Source organism: Myotis davidii, unplaced genomic scaffold, assembly GCF_000327345.1.
Source record: "Myotis davidii unplaced genomic scaffold, ASM32734v1 scaffold1715, whole genome shotgun sequence".
NCBI classification, from domain to species: Eukaryota; Metazoa; Chordata; class Mammalia; order Chiroptera; family Vespertilionidae; genus Myotis; species Myotis davidii.
This window is the reverse complement of record NW_006286233.1, coordinates 13,616-20,918: the sequence shown is the minus strand read 5'-3', so window position 1 is coordinate 20,918 and position 7,303 is coordinate 13,616. Positions and strand designations below refer to the sequence as shown.

The 7,303-nt window shown below is 45.0% G+C and overlaps 1 pseudogene; it reads right to left on the bottom strand.

Annotated features, from left to right (window-relative positions):
- Positions 1–1,689: 1,689 nt before the first annotated feature.
- On the bottom strand, positions 1,690–5,328 carry LOC102759836 (annotated as a pseudogene).
- Positions 5,329–7,303: the final 1,975 nt, after the last annotated feature.

The following is a 7,303-nucleotide window of genomic DNA, read 5'->3' as shown; positions in this document are numbered from 1 at the left end:
TGGCAATTTCTACCTGCCCTATATATTTTGTTAATTTACAAATTACTGGCATCAATTAAGCTCCCCTCCCAAGAATGCTTGGCAGACCTTAAATATGCTCTATCAGCTGATTTTATCTCTAAACATTTTCAAGAACCTTCTTATGTGTGTTTTCTTAACATTCTGTAATGCTGCCTGTGATTTATTCCGTGTTCAGAACGGTTAAATACGCCCCTTCCTCCAAGCCAAGTATTAAACAAGCTGGACTGTCTCATGTTATCCCAGCGTGGACCTCTTGGTTTAGCTATTTCATCTCAGTTATTTCCACTTGGAGCATATTTACATGACCAAATTCCATTTTCTCATTTCCTTCTATTACATTTATGCCATGATTTTTCTTGTCACTATTACAATTTTTTTAGTACAGCTGTATTATCTGAAATTTAGTAATTTGTGAATATCCCTGACAAAAAAAAGCCCCCTCTTATTCACTGATTATTTCTTGGTTGAAAGGCTAAAGCAGATAATATAGTAAGTGAGGAGTTTCATCAGCTTTGTAAGACATTTGCTTTTTTTCATCCATGCCAGCAGAGCAGGGTCCACCAGCATGTGCAAATGAGAAATATTACACTGATGAATATTTGTCAAGGGCAGAAAGGGAATTTCGGTTTTCTTCGTTTTTAAATAGAGCTTGGTGATTTCTTTTTCAGTTGCCTTTCAAGCAAGTCAGGTGGTACTCGTGGGGCACTTTTTGCTTTCAGCACTTGTGTAACCCAGACATGGTGCAATACAGTTGCTGTGTTGCATCAGGGTGACTGTAGTACATATAGTACATAGCAAATAAAGACTTAAAAAAAATTCCATGGGAGACATTTCTTGCAAGTTGCACAAGAACTGTTTAATTATAAATGACTCTGGATAGTGTAGATGGAGGATAATTTTAGTTTTCATTTTATACTTTTCTTAGCATTTGCATTATTTTTAAAAATATAAGCCTACATTTCTTCTTAAAAACAGCTTTATTGAGTTATAATTCATACACTAAAATTATACTTGTTTTTTTTGTATAAGATTTGATGAATTTAGAAATATGCAAATACCTGTAATACCTTTATTACAATCAAGGTAATAGATATATCCAACACCTCCCAGAGTTTCCTTGTGTTGTGGGGTGTGTGTGTGTGTGTGTGTGTGTGTGTGTGTGTGTGTGTGTTGAGAACACTTAACATGAGAGCATACATTTCTTTTATTAAATAAAAGAGTTTTGTCGCCTGGCCAAACCTAATGTCCAAGTTTCTCAATTTGGCATTTAAAACCCTCTAGGATGTCATTGTATGCTACTTCTTCAGCAGTACTTTTCTTTTCTTTTACCTATGTCCTACTAGCTGTGTGAGTCTCTACATAGAGTCTGGCACAAGCTAGCTGGGGCTGAGCATTGTTGAAGCAATAGGATCTGGTGACTCAATTCAAGCATGGCCTCCAATCTCACCACCTCCAGACCCAAATTCTTGCTGATAGTATCCCTCAGCAGCTGAAGGAAGTCAGAGTTTCTGGGCAGCAGGTAAGCCTAGTGCAATGTATCTGACCCTGAGGCCTTTTGTTCCTGATTGTATGCCATACCACAGGTCATCTGAAAGTCAAGGCAGAAGGCTGCAGAAGTGGGCAGCTGTCCTCTATTCAGAGAATCAAAGGGCAAGAAAGCAATCTATTTCATGCCAAGCAAGAGGTAGTGAGTAGGCTGGCCTGTTCCCATGTGGGAAGCACACTTTTCCCCCAAAGCTCCAAATACCTGCTTCTGGAGAAGGGGACACATTGGTTCTCTTCCATTTTCTTTTCTATCTTTAGTTTGGGCTGCTTTGAGGGTAAGTTCTATTGCTAATGCCCTGCTGAAATGTCCATAGGACACAGCCTGCTACCACCAGGGACAAGCATATACTTATCATCTAGTGGCCATTCCATGCTGATGCTGCCATGGAAGTCAGCACACCAACTCCTTTCTCTGTGCTCAGGCCCATTTGGGATCACTGGATTTTGCCCACCTGTCTGGAGGTAAGAATAGGATCCTGCCAGCAAGGGGAGCACAAAGCAGCATGGCAGGTGTGGGGGTGGGAGAGCTGAGGCCTCTGGGGGTGGTGAGGAACTGGTCCTTGAGGAGAGACCCCAAGTCTCTTTAGAGACCCTCCCTTGTGGCATCAGGGGATACCAGCATGAGGGGGGGAAACAGGGGTCCTCAAACTTTTTAAACAGGGGGCCAGTTCACTGTCCCTCAGACCGTTGGAGGGCTGGACTATAGTTTAAAAAAAAAACTATGAACAAATTCCTATGCACACAGTGGCGGCAAAAAACACCCAGCGGGCCGAATAAATGTTTTCGGCGGGCCGCATGTGGCCCGCGGGCCATAGTTTAAGGACCCCTGCAAAGCCTTGGGTCTGTGTACCCAGGGGAATAGTGCAGAGTTTGTGGCCACATCCCACCCAATAGTACATTTCAAGTCACACAGGTAACATAAAAACAGGTCATTTTAGGGGACCAAAGGAGGAGAGCCCATCACAGCAGCAACTCAACTCCTGGCAGCAATGCCCAGGGCCCCTGCTCAATACCAAAGCTCTAAGCACTGTGGTCAGGATATGGAGAATGGCTGAACCTGGAGAGCCCACTTGTTTCAGGACAACCTCCTTGGGTTTCAAAGTGGAGATGACAGCATCCTCCAGGCTCATTGCTTCCCCTATTGCTCCACAGAACCGAACTGGTCTCCTCATCCACCTCCATGCTCAGCTGCTCCCCCAGGGTGAAGGTCAGCCTATACTGAAACTTTGTCTTTACCTTCAGTAGATTAGCCAGCAGCATGACCTGGGTGATGGCTGTTGGTACTGGAAGGGGCTAAATGGAGGGAGTTTTGTCCCATAGGGTGGCAGCAACTTCACTGTCATTGATGTGTGACCTGCAGCACAATGCTGTTGATAGGCACGGGATCCATATTCAGCATGGACACAACCACCACCAGCACATCAGCCTTTCCTGACTGACATACTTTGGTAAAGCGAAAAAGGATGTGGAAGCTGGGTTGTTTGTTTGTTTGTTTGTTTGAATATATTTTATTGATTTTTTACAGAGAAGAAGGGAGAGGGATAGAGAGTTAGAAACATCCATGAGAGAGAAACATCGACGAGCTGCCTCCTGCACACCCCTTACTGGGGATGTGCCCGCAACCAAGGTACATGCCCTTGACCGGAATCGAACCTGGGACCCTTCAGTCCCCAGGCCGATGCTCTATCCACTGAGCCAAACCGGTTAGGGTGGAAGCTGTTTTTATGATAGGCATTGCTAGGCTTGACAGATTCCAGGGAGACAAGGACACTGCCCAAAGAAAGCTCAGGCCCCTTCATGGGGCTCCCTTGGGACAGGAAGACAGTAGTTGGAAGAGAGGACTGTGAGGACCCATGAGAATGGCAGGAAAAGCCTAGTTGAGATACTGGTGGGGATCAGATGAGAGGTGGTGGCCCTGGGTAAGAAGCTGGAGGACATGGGTTTCACCAGGCCTGAGGTCGCTTTGGCTTGTTCTAGAAGCTAATCAAGGGCATCTAGCTGATGTAGGGTGCTGTCACCCAAAGATGAGCCATGGTATCCAGGGGCTGTGGGCTCAGTCTTTGGGGCCAAAGCTGAGGTCAGTCCAGTGGGGAACAAAAAGCCTGCTTTTGGAGATGAAATGCTGGCTGGGACCACAGGAACTGGGAAGGCGGGTGGCAGTAAAGCTTGGGAGTTGCCTGTAGGGGTTGCTAAGGGCTGGAGGAGAGACCTGTCTAAGGGGCTACAGACAGCAGTCCCAGGTTTAGAACTGAAGAAGACCAGGTTTGACTCTTCATTCTGGAATAGGGGCCACTGGCTGTTTCCAGCTGACTCTTTGGGAGGAGCCCTAGGGGCTGGGTCAGTGAGGCGCAAGCAGAGCAGCTCCTCATCCAGCAAACAGAGGGTTTGCTTGTGCTGTTAGGCCCTGAGGGCAGGGGGCTTGGCCTGGCTGGACTAGTGGCTGTACCCAGGTCCTGAGGTCTAGGGAAGTGGAGGGAGAAAGGAATGCCTGAGGAAGCCAGGCTGGCGGCTGGGACCACAATGGAGATGATCTGTGTGCTGTAGCTAAGTCCACAAGATCAATGAGTGTACCTTGGTTACTGGAGTGGTAATTTCCTTCACAGTCAGACATTTTGAGGTGGCCACCTCACCATTGATGACCTGCCCTTCAAAAATTGTTTTATCTGAGTTTGTGACCTGCTTGTCACTGACTCCCAGGATGTCCCCCAAACCATTGTCCTCTATCTCCCTGGCTAGTTTGAATACATCCACCTCTTATTCTCACAATGATCAAATAGCTCCTTCATGAGCTTTTTATCTGCCTCTGATGAATCCTCTTTGCTGTAATGAAGTAGTATTTCAGTGAGCAGCCTCACATTGTTATTAACCTCCTATATAGTTTGCAAATGCTTGTTCATCTTCTGGATGTGCACCTCATCTTTCTTCACCATGGACTTGATGAGCTTATTAGCCTGTTGCAGGTCAGCTGGGTTTTTGTTTTTCAAAAACTTGGCTAAAAGCTTGGATTTATCCTTATCATCAAAAAGGGGGTGTTTTTGGAAATGATGGTGGAGAGGGGATCAGTGAATCAGATCCCCTCTATGCCCTGCCCTATGCCCTGTATCTGAAACATGTGGTAGGCATCCTTGATCTTCATTTCTTCTGGCAGGGCCAATGTCCAGCTATAAAGTAGCTTGGTAACCTTGGTATTCACTTTCTCAGACACCCTGCCCCTTAGGTACTTTGAAGAGACAACTTTGATAAACACATTAAAAAACCTGGAACTTTCCCATTTTATTATGAAATCTCTTCCCACAGTTCTTCATACATGACTCCAGAACCATTGGTGCCTGAACTGCCTCTCACTCCTGCAGAGACTGGATTTTGTGGCTAGCAGTAGAACAGCTATCGGTGGCTCTTCAAACCCTTTTGTTGGTCTGATCACAGAGGCCAATTATGTTTTCCCAGTCCTCCTGATGGTTGCAAGAATTGGTGGTTTTAGACCCAGAGATAGAGAAGCATCAATCAGATTGTCAAACCTCAGAAGGAAGGTAGGGGAAGGTGTGGGTAAGGGGGAGAGATCAACCAAAGGACTTGTATGCATGCATATAAGCCTAACTAATGGACACAGACAACAGGGGGGTGAAGACATGAGTGGGGGGTTTGGGAGGTAATGGGGGGATGAGGACACATACGTAACACCTTAATCAATAAAGAAATTAAAAAAAAAAGAATTGGTGGTTTTACTCAGCCAGACTCCAGGCCTTCTCCTTCCGCTGCCATATTGCAGCCTCCTGGGCACCTTCTGTTTTTGAGCTAAAAGTAACTTGAACATATTATGATTAAATGTGGATTAGACATTAATAATCAATTTAAATGCTTTGTTTCATCAAGTTTAACAACTTATGAATGTCCTGAATAATTTGTCCTGGAGAAACTAACTTCTCATTATTCTTCGGAATAACTCTACCAGCACCACCACCACCACCACTGCTACCAACAACAACAGCAACAACCTAACAGTTCTATAGCACTTACTATTCGCTAGGCACAATAATAGCTCTTTACTTATATTAAATTTATATGAATTCATCATTTCTACAACAACCTAGTACAGTGATGGCGAACCTTTTGAGCTCGGCGTGTCAGCATTTTGAAAAACCCTAACTTAACTCTGGTGCCGTGTCACATATAGAAATTTTTTGATATTTGCAACCATAGTAAAACAAAGACTTATATTTTTGATATTTATTTTATATATTTAAATGCCATTTAACAAAGAAAAATCAACCAAACAAATGAGTGTCATAGGTTCGCCATCACTGACCTAGTATGAAAGGCATTTCCCCTCCACTTCACAGATTTGAAAATTGAGGCTCAAAAAGGCTGAAAAATGTGCCAAGGGGCCACCAAGCTGGTAAATGAAAGAGATGATACTTCATCTTAAGCAGTCTGTCTTCATATTCTATGTTCTAAACGAGCGGTTCTCAACCTGTGGGTCGCGGCCCCTTTGCGGGTCGAACGACCCTTTCACAGGGGTAGCCTAAGACCATCGGAAAACACATATATAATTACATATTGTTTTTGTGATTAATCACTATGCTTTAATTATGTTCAATTTGTAACAATGAAATTGGGGGTCACCACAACATGAGGAACTGTATTAAAGGGTTGCAGCATTAGGAAGGTTGAGAACCACTGTTTTAAACTATTAAACTAGGCTGGTTCAGCTCCAATTTTGTATGTGTCCATGGACAAGTCCCCTCCTTTCTGAGCCTTATTTCTCTATCTGAAAATAGGGAGGCAAAAGTAGTCTGAGATTATAAACTAGCCATCTCTGGGCTAGAGGTGGCCAGCAGTTATGTTTTCATTGGTCAGTACTTATTTTAAAGTTGATTAAAAATGAGGAGATTGTACAAAATAATACAGATTTCATTTTGCCAGGAGCCTGATCTCAGCAGGGGAGTGCTGCTGGGAGTTGGAAAATACAATGGGGCAATTGTATTTACTGTGAGGAGGTGATGCTGGTCAGGCTTCAGGAAAGGTGGGAGGAGTGGATCTCACCCCAGAGCAACACAACTTAGTCTATCCCAGATACTGCCCAGATGTCAGCAGAGTGGAACCACCAGTAGTCAGGAGGGTGGGGATGCCAAGAGGCCAGAGAGTTGGGCTTGGGGATCTCCTATGAGGGGGTAGTGTCTATCAGGTTCACTGAAAAGGGGGGGCAATGGCTCTTGCCCCACAGTCTCATACTTTTTTACTGAACCTCCTCCTTTAGTCTCCCCAAACCTTTACACCCTGGTCCAGGCAGCTGACTCCTTATCAGGGCACAAGCTCTGTAGGGCGGCGAAATAAGGAGTCAAGATGGTGACTCTATTTCACTCCAGGTTGATGCCATATGTAAAGGCATGCTCCACCCAAGTAAGTTGGTTTCCTATGCAGGAGAGTGACTCAGCACAGGGTCCAGGAGGCTGTCCCCATATCCCTCTCCCCAGAGCCTCAAACCCCAGTCTCTCTTTGCAAACCTCTAGTTCACTACACCTTCCCTCTACAGAAGTCCTGGGTGAGTGGATGCAAATGAGATTTTGTGTGTTGGCCCTTTAAAATGGCACCTGTGTCTCTTGCGGACTCCTGTCTCTTCCTAGAACACAGAATCCTTCCTGATTTTCACAGATATTATGTGGGTATCTCAAACAGATCTGGTGCTCTGGGCTGAGGATCCCAGTTTAGGGTTGAGACCCAATGCGTCCCAGGGGGT